This window comes from Lathyrus oleraceus, chromosome 6, assembly GCF_024323335.1.
Source record: "Lathyrus oleraceus cultivar Zhongwan6 chromosome 6, CAAS_Psat_ZW6_1.0, whole genome shotgun sequence".
NCBI lineage: Eukaryota > Viridiplantae > Streptophyta > Magnoliopsida > Fabales > Fabaceae > Lathyrus > Lathyrus oleraceus.
The window spans coordinates 199,292,151-199,318,961 of NC_066584.1; the positions used below are offsets into that span (position 1 = coordinate 199,292,151).

Consider the following 26,811-nt stretch of genomic DNA (forward strand, 5'->3'; position numbering starts at 1 on the left):
GTTACTTCACTTCACTTCAGTGTAAATTTCCGGGTTTTTATTGTATTCAATCCCTTGATACCTCGAAAGTGCGAAAGCCGTTGCTATCTCCCTTTAGGGTCTCCACTTGATTGAATAGGGGCAAATGTAATACCCCAAAATTTACCCTTCATTTTTCATGGAAGCATGAGATTATGTTTCACACTGCATTAGCATCATACTAGGTCATACTCATTGCATACTGCATTAGTGACTTGGAAATCAGGGTTTGATTGACCACTCCTTAACCATAGGGAGCCCACACAAAGCAAGACTGATTATTGAACTTCATTCTCCAAATATACAAGTCTCAAGGAGGTCCAGGTACCTTATTGTGGTCCTCAGTGCATCAGTGGAGGATTTAGAGCTCTCAGAGTGTGCATCTGGAATTAATCAGGAAATTAGGGTTTCATGGCTATCTGCAACAGGCAATGTTTGGTTGGAAGTAGAGGGGCTCATCCATGTCATGATTAGAGAGGCATCTTCGCCTAGGAAGATTCACAATTATCTCAAGAAGATACATTGGCAATCAGTGCAATCAGTTCCTGATCATTTTTGCCCTAAACTAGGGTTTGGTATAAAATCAGTCTATTTCTGATTCCTTGGGTGAAACTCTTTTCCATGGCCCTCCATATGTCCACAAGGGTCTACATACAAAAAATCAACTCTTTATTTGAGCCAGAGGTGCTTCAATTGATCAATGGAATCGGGAATCAGATAGTTTGGGAAAAGTCAACTGTGGGGCCAGAAAAGCCAACTCCTGACATTTTGAAAGTGGAATCTCAAAATTCATGCCTAAGGGAGCCTACATGTGAAATTTGATCAAGGTTGGATCATGGATTCATCATTTAATCAGGAGTTGGAAAAGTTACTAAATTTGGAAATAGTTGACTTTCCATTTAAGGCAGGTTTTCATGGTTGTTGCACCCACTTTAAGCCCATTTTCCATCAAGATGCAAGCTCAATTTGAACATTTCTCCAACATGAACGTTGTTCCTCTTGTTCCAAGCTTTCTAGAGGTATACTGTTTGTTTCATTTGGATTAAAATTGAGAAAGTTATGCTTGGTCAAAGTGAGATATTATTTTAGGACACTTAGAAAATTTTCTAAGTCCAAAATCTTCAAGATTTGTCAAGACTTATGGGCCAGGTTTCTTGCACTTCAAGACATCTTTTGAAAATACTTTCTTCATGACAATTGTACCTTGCTATTTCCTCTTTCACATCCTTTTGGAATCATCCCATTTGGATCATTGGTTTGAGAGATGCACTCATCTAAAGTTGGCATCATGAACTGAATTTTTAGGCAGCATTTAGGCCACACTGGCCCAGCCATTTTGCAGATGATGAGACACGATTTCATGGCCATTTTTCACCTCTTTCCACTCATCATTTCAACTTGTGTTCAACATGAAAGATGTTAAGCTCCATGCATTCTTCCTACTGTTTACATTGCCTTGTCATTTGGTCATGTATTCATTAAGATACATAGTCCTAAAGTCACCCATTTGGATTGTTTTTATGCTGCAGCGAGACCATAAAATCGACCAGCCACATGCTTTTCCTCATTTGGTCATGCACTTTTATGTCCACTCACTTAATTTTTGCCACAATTAGAGCTTCCTTTCACACCTCACTTTTTGCACATTATGCACATAATCAAACAGACCATTTTGCAAGCCCATTAAGGCAATAAACCTACATATTTAAGACATCTAAAGTCTAATCTGAAGGGCAGTGGATGTATTTTCGAGCAAGAGGCAAGGGAGTTCATTCAAGATCCATTTCTTTACTCTTCCATTTCACAAGCATTGAAGCACAAAGTAGCATCTTTCTCTTTCCATTTCCTCCAATACCAAGAGGCAGTGGACTATTTTCCACTAGGTAAGCTTTTCATTCTCTTCCATGGCCATGAATATCATGCTTGTTCATAACTATTTATCATGCCTACCATGCTTGCCTCATGATTTTTTCCATTTATGCCATGCTTGCTTCATGTTGATTCCTCATGATAACCATATGCTATGTTTGTTGCTGAAGCCCTCACCATGAGGCATTGCTATTAAGTTGGAATTTTGTGACATTAATTTTTGTTGTATCCGGGTTCATGAGGGTCCCTTGTTGTTCGCTTTTCACCATGTTTAAGTTACCATTCCTTTCAAAATAAAATATCATGTTGATCTACTCGCTCCACACTTGAACTTTGCTTTTTATACCATGTCGTTTGGTGAACCATGGAGTTTGCATTTTGTTGTTGAAAATGGAAGAAATCCGTCTGCATTTACGTGTTTCTATTGCATGGCATTAGGGTTTTTAACCCATTGGAGAGGAAGACCATGTGTCGCTCCCAAGGCCCTCAGATCGCGCGCATGGCTTTAAATCATGTCCGTCCAGGCCGAGTTTTGTCTTTTATGACTTAAAACTCCACTTGACCAATTGATATGCTGGTTACATGATTTTAATTCATTAAAACGTCACTTTTTTTTAATAATGTCACGCTGAATCGTTTGGGCTGGGCTTCAGGCGCAGTTGCTTTCAGCACCCCTCCCTGCCTGGCCCATCAACTAATTCATTCTATTTCCACTTTCATTTTTTTTAATTCCACATTTAATTTCTGTTTTCATTTTAATTAATAAAAATATTTTATTCATTCATAAAAATACCAAAAAATATTTACATTTCTTAATGTTTTATTTAATTTATTTTAATTTTTATTTTCATATTTATTTAATGTTAATATTTTATTTTAATTGTTTATTCTAAATGGTTCATTTTGACACACTTGTTTTTATTAATTTTATTTTAATAGCTTAAATTTGTTTTTAACTTCTGATTTTTGGGATGAGGGTTGACCAATGTCTTATGGTCAACTTAACCTTTTATTGGAATTTTATTTCCCATTTTCAATTTATTTTGGATTTATTTTTGACCTAGTTTGTTTGGTTGACTTTTCATTTGACTTCTGTTTTATTTCAATTAATTTATACACTAATTCACATTATTTTTAAAATCTTTTTGGGGGATGATGATGTACTGACCCCACCTTCGTTAGTTTAATTTTTCATAATTTTCTTGATTAATTTACTATTTACTCCATATTTTTTAATTTGACTTGACTTTTCAGTTGACTTTTCTATGATTGATGTTTGACCTAGGGATTGTTTAAGGCAATTGAAGAGATATTTTGGTCCTCCCTTGTTCATCTCATATGCCATGTATTAGAGGCCTTTCATCTTGATTTTATTTGATCCTTGCATCATTTCCTGATTAAATTATCCAGTGATCCTTTGTGTGCATAGTTTCACCTGTCTGATTCAACTGATATTTTTTATACTTGTTTCTTTCATCCATGCTTCTATTGTTTGTTTGCTTAACATGTCTATACTTCTCATGCATTGTCTAATGCTTCATTATTTCATTCTTTAATTCTTTGATTTGATCATATACTTGATTGCTTATCTGATTGTTTGATAACTGTTGCCTACTTGTATGATGTATGAGGCATATATTTTTATTGTTTGTTTGCCATGAACAACCCCCATTCATAACAAATGTACCCCTCTCCCATGAAGTGTATAATGTTTATTCTTTCATTCTTTATTCATCTGTTAATACAAAATTAAAACGAACATCCGATAACCATTTCAAAACAAGATCAAAACATCGATCCAACGTCGAGTAATCATTTTCAAAACTTAACATAACCATCACGTATTCATCTTTCCATTTGTAAGTCGATTGCCTCAGGCATCGCCATTTCTCTTATAAGTCGATTGCTTCATGCATCGCCATCTACCTGTAAGTCGATTGCTTCGTGCATCGCCATCTACCCTTATCCCACTCCTCTTCTTGCTCTATCCGTCGATTCTTGTTCCGTTTAGGTAGCACCCATTAGGTAGAACCCTTTGTATGATAACATAGGTAGAATTCCCTTATTCTTTTGTATGATAACATTGGTAGGATTCCCTTATTCTTTGTATGATAATATAGGTAGAATTCCCTTATTCTTTGCATGCTAACATTAGGTAGATGTTCCCATTTGTAAATCCTAACACTTAGGTCCACATTGCATGACAACTTTAGGGCAGAGCTTCCCATTTTTAGACCTTCCGCGTGTCTCCAATCTTGTGGCATGTCACTCCGTTCTATTGCAAAGAGGTAACTGCCTAAGACTCGATTCAGCGAGCTGCGACACCTACTGCTAGGACGTGAACCCATTGCCCACTTTCCTTTGACACAATTGGTGTCCTCCTTTGTAAGTCCATGTTCAGATGGCAGTCCTTAACCCGTAGTTAGTCGAACTACGACAACTCTAATTCTCATTCCAGATGAGATACGTAGGCACGAGATGCGATGTCTTGTTGAGTTTTTGACTGACGACTAACAACTAATCCTTGCTTGTTTTCGCCCTCGTTGCGATTCTTTTCTCTCGCCCTCGTTGCGATCGAGACTTTTCCCTTTCTCTTGCCCTAGTTGCAATCGAGACCTTTGTTCCCGTAGTTAGCTGAACTACGTTTTGCTCTGCATCTCATTCCAGATGAGATACGTAGGCATAAGACGCGATGTCTTAGCGAGCACACTTCTCTTTAACCCATAGGTAGCCGAGCTACGAAGACTCTGATTCTCATGTTCAGATGAGATACGTATGCAGTGGATGCGACATCCGTGCGAGTCATTTTCTTTTGACCTTTCTTTTAGTAAATAGCACATTAGATATACACACACCCTTTAGACAAGAACAACAAGAGTGGATCCCGTAGAGTACTACGGATGCGTAAGGGTGCTAATACCTTCCCTCCGCATAATCGACTCCCGAACCCAAGATTTGGTTGCGAGACCTTGTCTTTTCCTTTCCTTTCTCCAGGTTTTCTTCGAGCGTTTCCTTTCCCTCCTTTGGGATAAATAACGCACGCTGGCGACTCTTCTGTCATTTCTTTTTTCGCCGGTTGTTTTTTCGCATTCTATCTTTTTTAGGTTGCGGCAGTTATCTTGAATAGTCTTCAGATAGATTCTTTTGAATAGTCTTCAAATAGATTCTCTTGAGTAGTCTTCAGATAGACTCTTTTGAATAGTCTTCAGATATCAGAGTTGAACTTCAATGTTAGATTTTGTATGTGTTTTCTTCTTAGAGATGTTCTTGTTTAGAGTCAGATTTGATTTCTTCGTTCTGGATCAGCTTTTCTAGACTGCATCAAATGCCAGATATTAGTTTTCTCAGATTCATTTTACCTTAGAAGCCTGCACACTTAGAGAAAATTATTAGGGTAGCAATTTGCTTCATTCTTTGTTATCATCAAAACTTAGAGAATATTGCAGAACCAAATTCTTGTTCTAACAAAAGGAACCTACATGTATCTAATAATAGTGAAGGGAACTATTGAAATGTTGTATAATAAGTGGGTTTCTTAAACTCAAGAAAAACAGTGAAAGGAACTACCCATACATTTTCAACACAACAAATATTCCGAGCAAGCAAACAAATCGAATCGAAATTCAAAAGTGAATGAATTTACCTAGGTTGATTTCTTAATTCCTTCCAAAAATTTAGAATGGAAGAGATTAAAACAAATTCACCGATTGATCTTGATAGAGAGGAAAATAGAGAATCATCTTTAGGTCATCAGAATCATAATCGATCGATATATAGAGAGTGGAGAAGAGAGAATCATGTTTAGGGATTTGGATTTTCAATTGAGCGAGAGTGGAAAAGAGAGAATCGTGAATTGTGAATCGTGATTAGGGTTTTGGGCTGGTCATACTGGATCTTTTATTTGGTTGTGGTTATCCAACCAACTAGTTATGGGTATCCAAATAAATTTTAAAATGGATGGGTTGAAAAACAAAAATAAAATTAATCGATTTTTGATAACCGGATTTGGATATGGTTATGGATAAACCATCAAACCGGTTAATTTGAGAATCCCTATATAACAAAGGTCATATTGATAAAAGTGTCAATTTAAATTAATAAATAGATCCTTTTATTAGTATTTTTATATTTATTTTATGATGTAATATCAATTTTGTCATATATAAGATAATATTACTAATATATTTCTTCATCTTTCTAGATTCTCCTCTTATCCATCCACATGAGTGTCTAGTCTAGATTAACAAGTTGGATTTCTTTGCATGTATATATTCCACAAACACGAGTATCTTCTTTTTCTCTATTTCATTATCTTTCTTCGTTTCTTTCTCTTTGTAATTTATTTCTTCTCTGACGATAGCTATCATTGTTGGCACCATTGAGTTGGAAAACATCAACTCACCTCTGATTCACACAACCTCAATACATTCACAAACTATCACCATTGCAATTGTCACTTCAACAATCTACTTCCATGTAACTAGCAAATCAACATGTTTTACCCATACATCATACATCCAAGCGATTATTCTGGCCTTGCCCTCATCTCAATATCTCTCAACAACTCCAACCTTCACTAAAGGCCAAGATCTATAATGGTGGCCATGAGATCGAAGATCAAATTATGATTTCTTTATGGAGCCCTAATTCATCTAGAAGATTCAAACCTTCTTTTAATATATTGGGTCACATGCAATACCATGGTCATGGCATGAATGACAAACTCTATTGAGACTAAAATCGCTCAGAGTGTCATTTGGATGGATATTACGAACGAAATATGGAAAGAACTTCGAGACAAGGATATATCTTTCACATCTCCAAACTGCAATAAGATATTATTTCCCTAAAACAAGGTGATAACAAATCCATCACCCAATTTTACATAACCTTAAAATTTTTTGCCCCTTACCAACCAATTATTGCATTGTAAAATGTGTTGAAACATACTTTGAAATATTTTGAAGATAACAAACTATTTTGATTCAAGATTAATTAATTCTTCTAATAATTGTTTGTGTCTTAAGTGTTATCAAATTAAGACATGTCCATTTAAGAAAATTGCTTTATAAAATTACTCTTCATAATGGAAACAAGAAGCATATATATATATATATATATATATATATATATATATATATATATATATATATATATATATATATATATATATATATATATATATATATATATATATATATATGAGTGAGGATCAACTTATTTTAAGAGTAAATTTTTTTAATTTACTTCAAATCATAGCCTTTAAATTGAATCTAATTTAATGGTTAATTAAGTAAAAATGTTATTAATAATTAGATTTGATTCAATTTAAAGCCTATGATTTAGAGTAAGCTAAAAAAAATTACGGTGGGGTGGGGTGGACCTACAAAGTTAGCACTCAACATCCAAATCAGTTCAAGATTCAAGATGAGTAAAATAAAATTGGATATTAGAGATTATGTAACTTTTCATAGCATGCGAATTATTTAATATGTTGGATCGAGTAAAGTGGGCTTGAGACGAATTAGATTGTGGCCATTGGGGCCTTCTGGCCAGTCCAAAACAAATATAAAAACATCAAATCATCAAGAAACCTATTTTTCATTCTCAAATTCTTCACAAACTAGAACCATAAACATATCTTATCAAAGATCTTAATACAAAATTCACATTATCATATGGTAAAGTTTTAGTCTTACTTTGATCTCTACAAACTCTTTCAAATAATCATATATCCTCAAGTTGATACAAAAAATTATTTATTAGTTTGTAAGCTCACTAAATATTAATCATTATTGTAAGTCTGGTGATGATAAGAAAATAAATAATTGTAAAGGTGCACACAAGAAGAAATTTTTTCAAACACCAGTAAAGAAATCTCAAATACTTTGAGGATTGTAGTGGCCACTATGGATAACCAGTATAAATCTCTTGTCTGATTTTTCCTAAACTTTATTCTCTTTATTTACTGCATTTTCAATTACACTCTTAAACAATAATTAAACATTATTTTAGATTTAGACTAAATTTTTTTCTCCAAGGATCCCTTCAATGTTGTTATCTTTTTGGTAGATATAAACGAATATTTTTAAGAAGGTTATAATTCACCCCCTATTTGTGGCATTTATTTTACTTTATTTAGTATTATAGTCGATTGAGGATCATCACATAGACCTCCTTATTCAATGGCTTAGACTACTATTATTGGAAAGGTAAATTGAGATTGTTTTTACTTTCTCAAGATAACAAAATGCGGCCAGTGTTGAACATGTGACTTCATAGATAAGAGTCGGGTGATATGTGAAATGCAAAAAATGTGATTAATTTAAAAAAACATACTTTTAATTTGTAAGATAATTTATGTTAGTACAAAGATAAGGCAACATAAATAAAAAGAAACATTTAGAGAGGAAAGAAAATTAGACAAAAAATTTAAAAAGGTAGGGATAGAAAGATTTCACCAGGATTTATAGAGCCTGACCTACCATTTGGCCTATTCCTCTCCCAAATAATTTCTTTTTGAGAAATCCACTAAAATAATATCTTGAGCTTTTAAGGATATGCCCACGAACCTTATTACAACACATGAGAGTTTTTATACATGTTGATACCTATTTATGCGGAAAATTAGTAAACAAGCACTAGTCTCTTAATTAAAGGTTACTCACAGGATCGACCAGTGAATCCTAGGACATAGTGCTAAAAGGTTTATTTTATAGTTTTCTTTTGTCAAACAACCTATTCTTGACTTGGTCAAAATAGTGATTTAGTAAATATAAAGGGATGAAGACTTCAACAGTGTAGAAAATATAAGGAAAATTATATGACTTGAAAGTATAAAAGCAATGTACTTGAACAAAACTGGAAGTAAACTGGTAAAGCAAAGTAAAGTGAAAATTAAAGACTTTGCATTGAATGTAAAAGACGGTGTTTCATTATTTATACATTTTCTCGGTCATGGCTCTTTTCTATGGATGTTGGTACTTCAATTTTATAATGAGATTTCTATGATAAAATAAACACACCGAATTCTACAAAAGAACTCCTATATATACTAGTACAAAAATAACTATTGTTAACTTCCATATCTTCTGTGTTCGCCACGTGAAGCCTTGCATACAACCCGCCTCTGTGCTCTCTCTACGTGTCCTTCGGGGAAAAAACAGGTAGTTATTCATATTTGAACGCAGCATTTGCATGGCCAAATAACCGCCTATTCGACACTCTTGTTGTTGTCGAAACTCTATACGGTTGAAAATGTTCACGCAACACACTAGAAAAATTCTAAGTCCTAAATCTCATCGACCCAGGACTCCTCTTCATGCAAAGATCATCAGTGTACCTAAAGCTTTACCCTTTACAAAGATTTTAGCCCTTGTCGAAAATCCAAGATAACAAATTGCCCACCAAAAAGGCTATTTTTGGTGAACCTAAGAGATATGGGCATTTTTTATCTTTCCAAACACTATTCTGATGGTAGAGAAAAACAAGAAAGAGGGGGTTTGAATTGTTTTCATAGATAATAAAAACTTTTTCAAATAAAATACAAGTGAAAAAATAAGGCTAACAACATAGAAATTTATCCTGGTTCGGTTGAAATTCAAAGTTACTCCAGTCCACCCGGCCAAGGTGATTTTTCCTTTAACAAGGACTTAATCCATTAATCTTATTCTTGACTAACTTCTAAGTGGTCATTCTGGACTTACGTGAATATCAGTTGTATGTCTATCTGCCCCTTCTTCAATTAGATTCTTGCACACTTAGATAAATTATGTTACGGTACCAATTTGTTTCATCCTTTGTTATCATCAAAACCTTAGAGATGAATTGTAAACACAAAATCTTGTTCTTACAATCTCCCCCTTTTTGATGATGACAAAAAAAACTCAGAGTGATGATGAAACAATGATACTTCAACAAGGATAAGAAACAATTATCTCACAGTCAGATGAGTGACGACTCCCTCTAAGATAGATCATAATAAATTTTAGATGTTCTTACCAGATCTCCTTGCGTAGCAGCCAGTTTTTACCTTAGATACTTCCTGTATAGCTTAGAATTTTCATAAGAGTTTTAAATGTGCGCTGTGCAGCGAGAGGCTTAGATATTATTTCATCAGAGCTGTTTTTATTCTCCCCCTTTTTGTCAGACTCAAAAAGACTTAGCAAACAAAGAAAATTTATAGTAGGAAAAATATGATTCATATATCGAAAAGAGAATTACATATAAGATGATTGGATATTGAGAGCAGAGAGAAAAAAACATAGAGAATACATATCAGATAGGTAAATACAAAAAGCAACCAAAACAAATCCTAAGTGCCTAAGGGTTCGGAGGAGGTGGCATCCTCTGAAGCAACTGAGTCAAGAGGTTCTGTATGTTGGTGTTGACGGAGTCCTATTGGTCCAGTATTTCTCTCACTATCTGATGTTCCTTCTGTAGCTCTTCCTGAGTCTTCAATACGAGAGGAGAGGAGCCAGAATGGGATTGCTCCCCCTGAGTCATTGCATTATTCCTTGCCTTAGCAGCTTCTTCTGCATTTATGCATGCTGCTTCTTCAGCATCAGCCTTTGCTTTTGCTTCAGCTTCAGCAGCAGCAACCTTCACTACAACTTCTCTTGCTCTTTACTCTTCTTCCAGACGAGCATTCTCTTTAGCTTCTCTTCTGGAATTCGCTTCTGCCTCTCTGGCCAGACGTGCCTGTAGCCTCTCTCCAGCTTCTCTGATGAAGTGGTTGCAGACTTGTTCAGAGAGGCTTTTCAGCTTGAAAGCCTCAGAGGTCATCCATCTGATCACTATGTTCCAGTGAATCCGAACTGTAGAGGGATTATCACTGATACCATAGTTTTCAGATAATGATCTAATCTTCTCCACTAAAGACTCTGCAAATAAGGTTACTGCTTCTTCCAGGGTGGGAAAGGTAGGTTCTGGTTCAGGGATAAGAGATGTAGGTGCTGGTGTTAAGGGATTGGTTTCAATGGGAGGTTCAGAGTTATGGGTGATGGGGTTTTCAGAGGGAGATTCATTGTGAGGTTCAGATGGAGGTGTTGGTGGTTGTTTAAAGGGTGATGGAATGTTTGTTTCTGGTTCAGGTTGGTTGTGTGTGGAGAGGGCACGAGCCTGAAGTTGAGCCAGAGTGGGAGATTGTGGGATAGATGGCTTAGAGTCGGAGGAGATGGTATAGTAAGGTGGGGATGAAGGTGTTGAAGAAGGTGGTGATATGGGTTCATTGAACATTTGGGCCTCAGATATGGGCAGAGTGGTGGTGAAGAGGTTAAATTTTTGAAGGGGGGTGATGGTGGGTTAGAAGTAGGTGTTTCAGAGGGTTTAGTGGTGGAGGGTGAGGGTTCAGAGTGTGTGTAAATTGGTGAGGTTTGAGGAAGGGAAGAAGCTAGTTGCCTTAATTGTAAAAACGAAGAGTTAAGAGGCAGAGACTTACTTGGAGATGAGGAGGAGGAGACCAGAGGCACATGAGGCCTAGATGCAAAAGTTTCCCCCATATTTTCTCTCTTAGCCTTCTTCGACTTCTCAGAGGACTCCCGTTGTCTCTTCATGAAGTTTGGTGGATGCTCAAGTAGCCAGTCCACAGAGAAGTCTGAGATATCGACTCCTTGGTTGGCCAGATCCTACAGATAATACGCAACAACCTTTGGAAGATCTATCTTTGAGAAGAGGTAGAGGCTATTGGGTATCTTCCTCTGATCTTTCAAGGCTTCCCAAGAGGTGTTTAACGAGGGCTTGACTAGAATATTTTCTATTATTCCCATGCTCTTGAGGTTTCTGGAGTTTAGGCGCCTTCTAGTGTCAAATGTGACATCCTCCATCAGATTGTGATGGATCAGATGATCCACCCAACCGCTCTCTATTAGAACGTCAAATATCAGTCTTCCCAGAGAGATGTATATTTTGGGCTTCATGTTGTTCCTGGTGTCTTTGACAGAGTCCCTCAGGTATTTGAAAAGCAAAGCTGGCATATTCAGCTTGAGCCCTTTGTGGAGGCAGTAGAGGATACACTTCTGGTCAGTGTTGATGTAGTCTGACGAGTTGGACGCTGGGCGGTGATGAATAGTCCCCATAATGATTTTCATCCATACTCTTAGGTTTTGGTGAAGTTCCTTGTTCTTTGAAGAATTACCCTCAGCGTTCTGGTTGAAAATGGTCGGGACAATCTCCTAGGACATGTATCTTGCCCTAGGGTTGATGTTGTAAATTCGTCTTCCCCCTGTCTTCTCCATGTTCATAAGGGTAGTGATGGATTTTTCCGGTGATGATGATCTTTACCCCCAGAACGTAAGATACAATGTAGTTGTCGTCTAAATCTGCAAATCTCCAGAATTCCTTGACCAACTAATGAGGCCGATCCTTTTTCTCTTCATGTTCTCAAAATCAACTAATGATTCACAAAGAACTTCTAACTTGTCGAACGGAGTGGCAAGATTGATGTGGGGTTCACGATCCAAAATATGGGGTTCTTTGTAGATGGGAGTGGAAACAACAACAGTTGTTGTAGTGGTTTATTGGGAAGAGTTTGGAGGTTGTTCCGTTGATTCCATTTGTTGTGAGTAGTTGTAAACAGATTGTTGCTAGGAATCCATGAAGAAGCTGAAGTTGTTGAAGAACACTTGAAGATGCTGAGAGTGCTTGAGAGAGAGAGAGAGAGAGAGAGAGAGAGAGAACAAAGGTTTGTGTAGGATATGAGTGAAAAGTGTGAAAGTGTGAAGTGTGGTAACTATAAATACATAAGTTTAGGCATACAAAATGAAAATGTTATATGGGAAAAGGAACAATAAATTAATGATGGCACAGAAAAAGAGTTGACACGCTAGGGGAGAAATTGATTATAGCTAATGATGGATGTCTAATCCACAAATCAGCACACTGATCAAGGAGATATCAAAGGTCTGTCTCTTGAGTTACGTGTTAGACAATTTCTAGAAGATCCAAGGTTAGACGTAAGAGAGACCACATGTTGATCTATCTGATCTTCAAGAAACCCAAGAGATTTGATTCTGAGGATTTTTGATTTAGATGACTTCTAACTGGTAGAAGTATCAAAGTCATATCCAGATACTAGATGTTATGTTCAGAGACTTATTTTTCCATTTCAGAGAAGCACACGTTTGATTCATTCTGGGCAATTTTCAAATTTTAAATGTTTCAGAATGAATGAGAATCTATCTTCAGCAAGGGGTTTTATGAAGATATCAGGCCATTGGTGGTCTGTATGTATGAATTTTAAAGAAATTACCCCTTTTTGAACATAGTCTCTGATAAAATGATGTTTTATTTCTATGTGCTTTGATCTGGAATGTAGAATAAGGTTCTTACTTAAACATATGGTAGTAGTATTATCACAAAAGATATGAACGTTACTCTCATATATCTGAAGATCTTCTAGTTGATTCTTTATCCAGAGAATCTGAGTAGTGCATAATGAAGCTGATATATATTTTGCTTCTGCTGTAGAGAGTGCAATGGTTGATTGTCTTCTGTTGGCCCAAGATATAAGATTGTTTCCCAAGAGCTGACGGTTTCCAGATGTGCTTTTATGTTCCACTTTGTCTCCGGCATAATCTGCATCACAATATCCAGAGAGCCTATACTCTGATGTTTTCTCATACATCAGGCCAAGGTTAGGTGTTCCTTTCAAATACCTTAGGATTCTCTTAATCGCTGTTAAATGAGATTCCCTTGGATTCGATTGGAATTTGGCATAGAGACATACACTGAAAAGAATAGCTGGTCGTATAGCCGTCAAATAGAGAAGAGAGCCTATCATACCACGATAGAGCTTCTGACAAACCTTTTGACTTACTTCTTCTTTCTCCAGAATGCAGGTTGGATACATGGGTGTCTTTGCTGGTTTGCATTCTGACATTTCAAATTTCTTGCATAAAGAATTTTAGTTCTTGCATCAAACTCATTTCAAATTCTGCCTGCATTAACTCAGAGAATTCTTGACAAACAGAGGGGTTAGCTGAACCAAAAATCATATCATCAACATATATCTGACATATCATGAGATCATTTCTAATGTTTTTATAGAAAAGTGTAGAATCAACCTTTCCTCTAATAAAATCATGTTCCAGAAGAAAGGTGCTTAGTCTTTCATACCAAGCTCTAGGAGCTAGTTTTAGACCATACAAAGATTTTTTCAGTTTAAAAACATGTTCTGGAAATTTAGGGTTTTCAAAACTTGGAGGTTGGTGAACATACACTTCTTATGAGATATAACCATTTAGAAATGCGCTCTTGATATCCATTTGATATAATTTGATGGAATGATTTACAGCGAATGATACAAGCAAGCAAATAGATTCTAACCTGGCGACCAAAGCAAAGGTTTCGTTGTAGTCAATGCCTTCTTGTTAACTGTAGCCTTTTGCTACCAAACGTGCTTTGTTTCTGACCACTTCTCCTTTTTGATTTAGTTTGTTTCTGAATACCCATCTTGTTCCAATAACGTGGGTTCCTTTTGGCCTTGGTACCAGATCCCAGACGTAATTCTTTGAAAATTGATCAAGTTCTTCTTCCATTGCAAGAATCCAGTCATTGTCTTGAAGAGCCTCATCACAGGAAGTAGGCTCAATCATAGACACTAATCCCAGAGGGGTTTCTCGGATACTTTGAATGTAGACCTTGTTCTGATAGGTTCATCCTTGTTTCCCAGAATAAAATCTTCAGAGATGTTTGGACGATTTCTTGATCTTTTCTGGATAGTTGAGATTTCAATCGTTTCTGGATTTTTCTTTTCAACTTCCTCAGATTCTTTAGTCTTTTTGTGAGAACATGCAAGAGTTATCTCCAGATATGTAAGTTTTTCAGCTAGCTTTGACTTTTCAGAGTCAAGCTTATCATCAAATCTGACATGTATTGATTCTTCCATAATTTTGGTTTCTATATTGTATACTTTGTAGCCCTTAGAGCACTATGAATATCCTAACATAATACCTTTTTGTGCTTTTGAATCAAACTTGTTCATGATTTTAAGACTCTATGGTTACCTTGATGTTCAATTATTGAATCAAGTTATTGTTCAGTTGTGTTATTCTTCAAATCATATTTTGAATGCAAATGGCATCACCTGCATCGGTTATACTTAGGTTAATATTTCAGAAAGGGTTTGTGCCATCTGTGCAATCTTTGTCCTTGATTATTATTCATAGTGCAAAGGCAGAAATTGGAACACATCTTGTATCGAATCATCTGTCTAAGGTTCGCGATTTTTATTTTGATTGAAGGTTAACAAAGCGCAATAGAAGATTGTGTTGAAACCATATACTTTGGTATTTAACTTTGTTCTTAAGGCTTACGTGAGGTTTTAGTTGGCTTTGAAAGGTTCGTGTTTGATTGAATCAATGCCACTGATTGGGGTAGTGGTTGATGCGCACCCCATTGTGATCATTTCACATATGCTAGAAATGATTGGTTTGGGAATTGAAATGATGGAATTATAATGGCATGTTGACAGAGTTACATCGGTTTATGTCCGACACTCTTATCAATTTTATGATCCTTTTATTGAGCTTGCACTTCAAGTTTAACGACATTGATGCTGCGGCTAAGCTTATTTTGGTAATGAGTAGCCCACATAATTGTTGCAGTAATGAAGAATATAGGAATCATTTATAAAAAAAAAACCTTACTTTATCACGTGTGGATCGGCTAATCTGAAAATATGCATTAAAGATACTTATATGTTACCCTTGTCAGCTTATCAGAAGAGGGGAATGTAGAGAGAAGCTGAAGCAAATAAAAAAGAAGACTAATTTGCTCAGCGAATTGTCTAATGGTGCTATTCACAAACACACTACATTCACGCTCCCACTCTCCTCTTTTCCCATCCAAAGTGTCTATAACCCAAAACCTCACGCTTTCAATCTCTTCTTCTTCATCCACTTTCTTAGCTCCATCCAGCATTCGTAAATGCATCGCTACACTCCGAGAAGTTGAGACTACTTACAAGACAAGGGTCTCTCGCAATGGAAACTTGGGTAAACCTTAAGCCGTCTATCTCTTTCCTGAGATTGGCAGAAGAAAGTCTGCACACTTGCAACCATACCACCATGCCATGATACACCTCCAAGTCTATTCATTAGCCGGCGCACCAAGAAACCAAGCCTACGGCTTTCCATTAACAAACCTACCAATTCACAAGGCAATAATGTCAGTCGAACATGGCACCAACAACAAGTTGTAGCAGGAAATTCATAGCAATCCCAAAAAAAAAGATTACAATGATTCAGACATAACTATCATGTCAAATGCCGATGAATGTCTTAGAGTATTTGATTTTTTACATACGTCAACCTAGGGGTATTCAGAACATTTGCATAAACCATAAGCAAGATGTTTATGCTAAATTTACCTGACGAGTAATCCTGAGAATGCTGTTTCTACGAAGACTATCAATGGAGGTGGAAGGAAACCTGTGTTTAATGACAATCTTCGTCTCAATGTTTGTAACGTTGATTCGTCTCTTAAATGGTTTGTTCAGTTGTCAATTGCTTATATTGGTGTTATGCCTGATGTTACGGCAATATCGGCAATGCCTGGATTCGGAATGCAAAGTCAAATCCGTTTTCCTTTAAGCACATATCGGCAATGAGCAACATTGATGTTTTCAAAGACGTAGGACCAATTGTGGTGATGGCGAGCCCCGGTGGACTTCAGAGTGGATTGTCACGAAAATTATTTGATATGTGGTGCTCAGACAAGAAATACTCTTGTGTTATACCTGGTCCAACTCCCTCAATTTGAATTTTGATGCGGCAGCAGACGAAGGTTGTGGAAAGGATTTCTCAAAGGTTTCAAATGCAACCCTTGGCCTACTACCCATTCTTTTCAACTGCATCACAACTCCTGAGCATTGCATTTTCTCCCTGTCTGTCATGGACCTGATATTGGGAAGCTTCTTGATGCCAAAGTATTCGCCTCTCCAACCACAACCAATACCTGCAATCACCAGCAGCATTTGCAACATCACCAACATGAACCAACATCCTGCAACATTGCCAACATTTTGCATCAATTAACACTGCTACATCATAACCCATGGAAAATCATGATGCACAAGTTTCAACATACATAATCCAACTGCTACTCGCGCGAATTATATTTCCGAGTTCATAGTCACAATGCTTATATTAAGCCTTATCGGAACTAGTGATAGTTTACCGAATAGAGACCATCTGGTCCAGATATATTGTGTCCAAACACAAGCTATTCAACAATACGGACTCAATTTATCACAATGTTTGCCTCCACCACTAGACAATGTTGAAGTTGAAAAAACAAAACCGAGGGTATCCCATGCTTGGGATGGATTTACTGATCTGGAAACTGTTAACACACAGCAAGTTCATTCAAGCACTTCTGAAAATGCCATGAATTTGCCTTCGTATGTTCATGGTTTGCCCGAAGCTTCGGTATCAAATACTGAGATCAAGCCAAATGATTTACCTTCTCATAATGGTTTTGAACATGTCCATGCTGCCTACCTCGATCCTACAGGTTTTGGTTTCCAAATAAGCCAAATGAAATGCACACTAGTCCATTAACTATAAACGTTAAACCATGCTACTGAACCATTTCAACCAGAGATTTGATTTGAGAAATTCCGGTGGCGAACCATCCATTTCTCTCTGATGTGTTTGGGCTTTGTAAAACAGTCTTCGCTTCACATAGTAGCTTGAGTTGAATTTGAAAAAGACCGTCGAACTCAAAAGAGCATGCTCCGTGCTGTTGGCCAGATAGAAATAAGAGCTGGTCTAATGGATGCCCACTGCCAGCTGATATCAGAAGAATTATTAAATGGCACATCACAAGCAGAAGAAATTGGAACTGAGAAGGGCATTTTTCCAAAAAAAATCAACAAAGTTATCTCAAATACCTATTACTGCTGGGTATGAAACGTAACTGGGAATCTTGGTATGAAGGTTATGTTCCTGGTTTACTGTCAATCCAAGATACATTCAGTGTTTATCAAGCGGCTGGAAAAGTGGATGGAATGCTCTTGCTGCCAAGGAGACACTGTGCTTGCCGGCGTCATCCAAAAAAACTTAGCACGACGCAATATCCTCCTGCAATAACAGCTCATTTCAAACCACCAAACACATCAATTCTTCCAATGTCAAACAATTTAGAAAGGAGAACCTTACCAGTGTTCATCCCAAACCGCTTGTTTTTTTTCTACTCAACCGAAACTGTCCAAACAATACAAGTCGCTATTATGGTTCAAAGGAGAATCAAGGTGATAGGTCAAGGATGAGCAAAGGTTCTAACCATGTTTGCTTCTCCAATAACCGACAAGTCAGAAGTAGCTCCCAATGTTCCTTTCAACAATCATGACAGCAGACCATTACCACCATAGAGGGCGAGAACATATGCAGGTTCAGTTTGATTTGTCACAAAATCTGATTCTAACAGGCCAATTTCCAACTCACGGACGTTGGGTTCTTTCAACGAGAGATGCAATAAATACCACAAGTACCTGAAGACTTCAGCCGAGATTGCTTCAAGAAAATCCCAATACAAAAACAGACTGATTTGTTGCCAACCTGTTTTGGACCATATATTATTCTTACAACATATGTGAACAAAATCGAAAACCAGAGAGAAGGGAGAAGATGAAAGAAAGAGGGAGAGATGATTTAATACCTAGATTGTTGACCTTCTGGCAGATTTGGTGTCGGTTTCATTGTTCCCCCTGCTGAGCAAGCTACTATTATCTTTGCATCTTTTGTCTAATTTGTCCTCAACAACTGCTGGTGATCACGGCAGCTAGCCAACAAATATTGGTTCTTTTGTAGAACAAAGAGTATACTCTGAAAAAGTTAATGTGGTTGATGTATCTGCATCAAGGGACTGGTTGCACAGTACAAGTTTCTAAGGATGTAGCTCACAAGAATATGTCACGACTCAAAATCCTGCATAAAATCAATTACAATAATTCTACATAAGTTCACCAACTCCGTAACACACAGGAAAGGCATGAGCAAAAGATCAAGAAGCTCACCATTTGTTATGCCATGAGGTTCCTAAACTAGTCTGCATTTCAATAGCCCAACAACGCCAATTCTGCAGCACTTCGTCTCCAAACAAGCTAGTTAAAAAATGCCCATTAATCCGTAGCAGTGGCAGGTGAAATCAACAAAACCGTGCAGTTGTCATGCCAAAACAACAACAAATAATGTCAAATTGTTACAAAGTCATGCAACCGTCCTGAAACTGACTAAGTCATAACCAAATGGACTTTGCAATACTTGAGATTTTCAAGTTATCAATTTACAATAGTGACTCTACCTGTTACCCGCAGTAAAAGGGTAAGGTGAAGGGTAGGATGAAGAGTGGGAGGAGGGACCACACAGGTTTAGAAAAAAGCAACTTCGCACAGCTGGCAATTCTAAATCCACTTCCGTACATACCCGCTCCACCAATACCATTGAAGCAAGGGCGTGACGACAAACCATGATGGAGGGATGAATTGGGAAGTCCACCTCATGTTTTCTGACAACAGTTTTATCTCCATTTTGTTGGCAACTATAAGAAGTAGAACCCTAATTTTAAGAAGGGTGGAGGCAGATACTGATGATAAAAAAGAAAAAGGTTAGATAGCGGCCGAAACCCCTAAAAATTCAATACGATAAAGAGAAAAAACCCTAAGGAAATTAAAAGGAGACATAGTCTAAAGAACCTGGAGGAGGCGTTCTGTAGAGAGAACCCTAGAGCTTCATCTTGCCGGTGTTTGGACGAAGCTTATTCTGAAGGCAAAGTAGACGAGCGAGCGCACCGGAGTGGAATCGATCAACGAAAGAGCGAAAGATCCAAGCGTCACCAGTCCAATCGCCGTTCAACCCTTTTATAACTGGTAAATTTTCTTTTCTGATCATATGTGTGGCACTCGATTTACTCGTGACTGGTATTAATTCTTGCTTGACTGTTGATAAAGAGTGAGAAGTATTTTGGTCTAGCTTCGAATTTGTCTTTCCCCTTTTCTGTTCGATCTGATTTCCATTGCCATCATTGCTACTAGACCTTCGGTATTTGCAACTGTGGGAAGGAGAAAACTCATTTTTTTTAGAAAGGAATCTCAGTTTCTATGAGAAGCAGACGTGTATTTTGTGGTTTTTAATTTCCTTCGTTTTTCTAGGTTCTTTCTATTGTTTTCATCGTTATCAAAGCTTTTTGTTTTAAGTTAAGGCTACCGTGGATAACACCTTTTCCACTGCCCGAGGCCGCCTTTGTGGTGTTCCTCCCTAGGTTGTTAAGTCTCTTTTCTCTGTCAATGCATGTGACTTTTGGGATGGAAGATTCCTGTCCCCCACGTGTTTTCCTGCGGAAGGTGAAAGGTTAAACTGGATCGAGCCTGTGGATTCGGATAACCCGGTTTGGATCCGCCCGCCTTTTGGGCTTTGTGGGGCGACCACACGTCTATTTCTTTTTAACTTGCTGCGCCCTGATGGGCCTTAGGGACATTCAGAGCCCATTTAATACTTTTTTTTTAATTTGGTTATTTATTTATTCTTTGTTTATGTATTTGAGTGGCTGTTACAGTAACAACTGGTTGTCCATGGCCAAGTGGAGGAAGGTTTATCTTGCCTTCCTCGAGGTAGTGGGTTCAATACCCATATATAGCATTTTGTTTCTTTTAGCATTCAATTTTTTTCATGTTTATGTTTTATTATGATTTCTCATACACTCATAGTTTCATTATCACTTAATAACACAAGTTTGGTTTCCTTTAATTTCATCATCCATTCAAAACCGCTTTAAACCACTAGAATCACACTTTTCTCGATTCAATGTCGAGCCCATGCTCAAATACCTTTGTAAGTCAATTGCTTTTAGGCATCGCCATCAACCTCACATAGCTTACTCTTGGGCTTTCTTACAATGAGACAGTTCTTTTGCACATACACTCATACATTGCATTATTTGTTGTTTGGGCCCAATTTAATCATTTCAGTACTTTGAATCCCCATTTGACAAAATGTACCCCACTCCCCCGATGTGTAATAATTTTACTGCTTTTCATTTCTTTATTTGTTTGATTGTTTAGTTAGCTACTAACACAAGAATAAAATCAACCATTTCCAAAAGATCAAGAATACGACTCGATCCAACGTCGAGTATTTTCTCAATAAACAAATCAATCCATTTCTTCTTCCTATTTTATTCCATTTCTTTCAAAAACTTCATCAAATGCTTGATCCAACGTCAAGCCATTTTTCATAATAAAAAAAAATAATATTAATTCATATTTAAGACCTTTTCAATAAAGATGGAAATGGAACGTGGTAGACCGCGCACTCCTGAGACTAGGATTCGAGGTGGATGCCTCGCCTATCTTAGCTCTCGCCATCATCCAAATTTACCTATTCTGTTTCACTCAAACACTCATTCAAATCTTTCTCAATCGCTCATCAAATGCTTGCTCCAACATCGAGCCATTTTCACAACAAAAACTCAAAATACTTAATTCCTATCTAAACACCTTTCAATAAAGATGGAAATGGAACGTGGTGGATACCACGCACTCCTGAGATTAAGATTCGAGGTGGATGTCTCGCCTATCTTAGCTCTCGCCATCGTCTAAAATTGTCAATGCGGTTTCTTCAAACCCTTTCTCAATCAAATTCAAAAACACTTAATCCTTATTAAATACTTTTGCAAATAAGATGGAAATGGAACGTGGTGGATACCACAAACTCCTGAGGCTAGGATTCGAGATGGATATCTCGCTTATCCAAGTTCTCGCCATTATTCAAAACAGATCAAACCAATCAAATTTTTTTTCTCGCTGCCGTGCGATTAACCCTTCAAACTTTTTCTCAAACAAAAGGTACTTTGTTTCAAACAATGCAAGGCAATGTTTCTCCACCTGTTTTGGGTAGTCCAACAATCTTTTCGTCGATTTGACACAAAGTAGCATTCGCTAAAATCGACCAATAAACAAACATTTTTCTACCCAGAACTACGTAAGCCTTGACTTCTTTATTAAGATACGTAGGAGCAGGATTTGTAAATCTTGTCAGGCCCACTAATAAAAAACTTAGGTTTAGTCCTTCGTCAAAAATCCAAAAACATTTCTTCTCTCTTCTATTCTTTCTTTCCCACCTAATAACTTGAAAAGCCTAACATTTCAAACTAACATTAACGCGCACAACTGACCTAATGGTTCCCGTTGAGTACAATGGACGTGAGAGGTGCTAATACCTTCCCCTTGCATAATCGACTCCCGAACTCTGATTTGGTTGCGACGACCATAATCATTATCGTTTTGCCTTAGGTTTTATCGATATTTCCCCTTTCCTTTTTAGGAATAAATAAAGTTCGGTGGTGACTCTGTTCAGTTCATCATTGCGAGCGTGCGATCGCGCTTCGCTTAAGTCGTGTTCTCATTTTCCCGAGGTACGACAATGACCAGTCCATACTTTTTTCCATTGACTGAAGTTGTCTTAACAGGTCCAAACATGTCAATGTGAAGAAGTTCTAGAGGCTTAGAGGTAGAAACAACATTTTTCTTTTTAAAAGAAGTTTTTGAAAATTTTCCTTTCTGACATGCCTCACACAGAGCATCTGAAGAGAAATTCAGTTTAGGTAGACCTCTGACTAACTCGAGTTTATTCAGCTGAGAAATCCTGATGTGACCCAAGCGTCTATGCCATACCCATTTCTCTTCATTTTAAGACATTAAACATTTTACATTTTGATCTTTTAAATCTGAAAGATTAATCTTGTAAATGTTGTTTTTCCTCTTGCCAGTGAATATAATTGTTCTATTATTCTGATTAATTGCTTTACATGTTTTTTGATTGAAGATTATATCATACCCGTTATCACTTAATTGACTTATTGATAACAGGTTATGCATTAATACTTCTACATAGAGAACATCAGATATAGAGGTAAGAGTTCCATTACCAATAGTTCTGGAGCCTCTGATTCTTCCTTTCTGATTTCCTTTAAAACCTATGAAGCCATCATCTTTAAGTTCCAGGCTTTGGAACATATGCTTTCTTCCCGTCATGTGTCGCGAGCATCCAGAGTCCAGGTACCATGATTGGTGTCTTAACTCTACTGCATAAGATATCTGCAACATAAACTATTTTATCATTTGGTACCTATAATCTTTTGGGTCCTTTGTGATTAGTTCTCCCAGAGTTTCTGAAACTTTTGGTTTTCTAGCATTAGTAAAATTTTGTGTTTGTGCATGTGTGTAGTGATAAGAAAATGGGGATTTAGGTTTATCATCTGTAGAAGACATGTGTTTGTCTTCATCAGAATCATATCCTATTCCTTTTTTCTTATTCTGACTGACTCCATAAATTATAGAGGCCATTCTGCTTCTTTCTATCCCATTTTTCAGAAACTTTTGAAAAACCTTTTCATATTCATATATAATTGTGTTAGAAGTTTGTGGGGATTGACATAAAGCCTCTTCAAGTTTTAAACATTGTTTATTTGAAGATTCTTGTTCTCTTTCCAAAATCAGAATGTCATCTTAACTTTTATCTCAAGTTTATCACATTCTTCAATGGTTCCTTCAAGAACCCTTTTTAATGCTTTAAACTTTTTTCGAAGTTTCCGATATGATCTTAGAGATTCATATAAGCAAGATTCAAGGTCAGAGCGAGAAAGATCAGAAAATACCTCTTCAGGACCAGATTCTTTTTATGATGAGCTTCCAGATGTGGTAGCCATGAATGCGACATTTGCATGTTCTTCTTCAGAGTCTGATTTTGAGGCATCAAATTCAGAGTCATCTCAGGTGGCCATGAGTCCCTTCTTAGTTTTGAAGGAGTTTTTCTTGAATCCTTCCCTTCTGGAGCTTTCTTTCATAAGCTTTGGGCATTCGTTTATATAGTGACCTGGTTCTTTACATTCATAGCATGTTACCTCTTTGTTTGATTTTCCTCTGGAGGTTAATTTTGAGCGATCTCCCTTTGGTCTTGGTCTTCTGAAGTTGTTATTCCTTTTTCTCCAGAGTTGTTTTACTCTTATGGTTAGAAGGGATAACTCTTCTTCATCATCATAATCATCCTTTTCAGGGTCCTTATTATCTTCTTCTTCACCTTGGAGGGCTTTGTCCCTTTCTGGTTTGCATCTCTCAGATTTGGACTTCAGACCTACAATTTTTTTTTTCTTTTGGGGCTCATCTTCCTCAAGTTCTATCTCATAACTCCTGAGGGAGCTGACGAGTTCTTACAAGCTTATGTTGTTCAGATCCTTTGATAGTTTCAATGTAGTGAACATAGGTCTCCACTTCTTTGGCAAGCTTCTGACAATCTTTTTGATATGATCTGCAGTTGTGTAGCCTTTGTCCAGAACCTTAAGTCCTGCAATTAAAGTTTGAAATCTAGAAAACATTACCTTTATAGCTTCATCGTCCTCCATCTCGAAGGCTTCATATTTCTGAATTAGAGCCAGAGCCTTTGTCTCTTTAACTTGTGAGTTGCCTTCGTGGGTCATCTTTAAGGAGTCAAGTATTTCTTTAGCAGTTTCCTTGTTGGTGATCTTTTCATATTCATTGTAGGAAATGGCATTCAACAATATTGTTCTGGCTTTGTGGTGATTTTTGAAATCACGCTTCTGGTCATCAGTCATCTTGTTTCTGGCAATAGCAATACCGACACCATATACAGGAGGTACATAGCCAATAATAACTGTGTCTCATAGGTCAGCATCATAACCCAGAAAGAAACGGTCGATTCTATATTTCCAACAATCAAACTTTTCTCCATAAAAAACAGGAGGTTTGGCATTGTAACTGCCTCTTTCATTAGTGTTGGCCATAATGTTTTTCTCACGCTGGATCTCTCTACATTGTTAAGTGTTTGATTAGAAAATCAATAACAGAGCCGAAGCTCTGATACCAATTGAAGGTAGAGATAAACAAGAAGGGGGGGTTGAATTGTTTTCACAGATAATAAAAACTTTTGCAAATAAAACACACGTGAAAAAATAAGGCTAACAACACAGGAATTTATTCTGGTTCGCTTGAAATTCAAAGCTACTCCAGTCCACCCGGCGAAGGTGATTTCGCCTTTTACAGGGACTTAATCCACTAATTTCGAAAGATTACACAAAGAGCGTCTAAGAAGATAAAGATCTCTTAGCCTTCTCAAGTTTACAGACTTCACAAGTCACTTGAGGAATATTCAGCAAGTAATGAAAATATAGTCACGTGCTTAGTGCTTCTAGGTAAGCAGTAGTTACACAATATAAGAACAAAGATATTTCAAACTTAGAGCAACAACTCGTATGAAATAAAAATGAACAAGAGTGAAAGAGATTTATGAATTGTTTGCAGTATTCTTGTATGCTTCGTGTCTTGTATGGAGATGATTCATCCTTTATATAGAGATTTGATGAGGAGATCGTTAGTTGAGGCAATCTTGGTGATGATGGACTTTTAATGTCATTAATCTCTTTGTCCTTTCCATAGAAATTTTAGAGTGTGTTAACTCTCTTCCAAAAATAGATTCATACCAAAAACGGAAGACTTTGTAGCTAAGTCTTGGTGATCGTTCTGAGTTAGAGTACGCTGAGCTCAGATGTTCCTGTTCAGCGTGTTTATCTTCAGATAGTTGTTGAAGGTTGATTGACTTCAGAGATTCTTGATGTCTTTCTGATAGTGATTTCTCCAGAGTGTAAAGTCATCAGATCCTTGAGTGCACTGTTCAGATTCAGAGCATCTGATTCTTCTCTCTACATAGAACTTTGTGCACTTTCTTTTGTTCAGAGTCAGAACCTCTGCTTGACTAACTTCTAAGTTGTCATTTTGGACTTACGTGAATATCATATGTATGTATATCTGCCCCTTTTTCAATTAGAGTCCTGCACACTTAGATAAATTATGTTAGGGTACCAATTTATTTCATCCTTTGTTATCATCAAAACCTTAGAGATGAATTGTAGACATAGAATCTTGTTCTTACATATTCGACTAGTGGTTTTGACGTCACCATCATTATGACATTTCTTTCAATCGTCACCTTGAAAATGTGTGCTTCCCATTATCCCATAACTCTACTCATCATGGCTCCAATTTTGTAGGGTAGCATGGTTTTGTGCAGCAGTTCATTTCGATCCTTCCTCTGGGGGAACGACACGTGCCACCTGTTTTGCACCATTTGTCAAAAGTGAAAACTAAAGAGTTTTTATATTCCCAACTATAAATAATGTTTCCTTCATTTATGACTATTTTCCTCTATCTTCCTTAGCTTCTTACTCGGAAAACTTTTTTTCTTCCAACTTTTCCCAGAATTTCTCAATTTGTCAACAATGGCTTCAACAAAGAACACTAAAACGGCCAAAGGTCCAATTCCCATGGCCAACATGATTCCTTGCGTTACAGTGTTGGAAATCAAGAATACATTCTTGGACCTCCAAACTACGAGGAAAAGCTACGCATTGATAAATCTCAGGTACTCATTCTTTTCACTATTTTTGGAACAACTCATGCCCTTATGGGTCCTATGCATGACCCTTCTGAAGAACTTACTAAGCTTAGAGATTTTTCCCCTGCTTATCATAGGATAAAACCTCTAGTTAGCATTAAGGGACCCATGAATCTAGAATACATGACTACTACTTTGTGAGCTTTTTGCTTAGCTCCCCTAACCAAAAAACATGATGACGATATCTTTTGGTTAGAAAAGATAGAAACCAAAATGATTGAAATCTAGAAGGAGAGAGGTATTTTCAACTTGATCCAACTGTCGAGAAACGGTCTGGCATATTGTCAAAACATGTTGGTCGTATCCCTATACTATTGGGAAAGCCCCACGAACACCTTTCAACTTCCTTGTGGAATATTGATACCCACGCCCTTCGACGTGGCGGCCATTACCGGCCTTCACCCCGCTGGCAACAATTTTAACCCTAATGAAAGCGACGAAGATAACATTGATTTCGACA

General features: G+C 37.1%; 1 long non-coding RNA gene across 6 annotated transcripts; it reads right to left on the minus strand.

Annotated features, from left to right (window-relative positions):
- Positions 1 to 15,548: 15,548 nt before the first annotated feature.
- LOC127095984 (uncharacterized) lies at positions 15,549 to 20,588 on the minus strand. 6 transcript variants are annotated; one of them, XR_007792698.1, is made up of 8 exons: positions 19,583 to 20,588; positions 19,192 to 19,473; positions 18,905 to 18,991; positions 18,547 to 18,815; positions 18,048 to 18,446; positions 17,780 to 17,969; positions 16,256 to 17,678; positions 15,549 to 16,030 (listed from the first exon to the last, which is right to left on the minus strand). It is a non-coding gene; the product is annotated as an uncharacterized LOC127095984 (long non-coding RNA). The 6 variants fall into 6 exon arrangements; XR_007792696.1 differs by having other exon boundaries at positions 18,048 to 18,092; positions 18,172 to 18,446; positions 18,905 to 19,473; XR_007792699.1 differs by having other exon boundaries at positions 16,256 to 16,842; positions 17,350 to 17,678; positions 18,905 to 19,473.
- Positions 20,589 to 26,811: the final 6,223 nt, after the last annotated feature.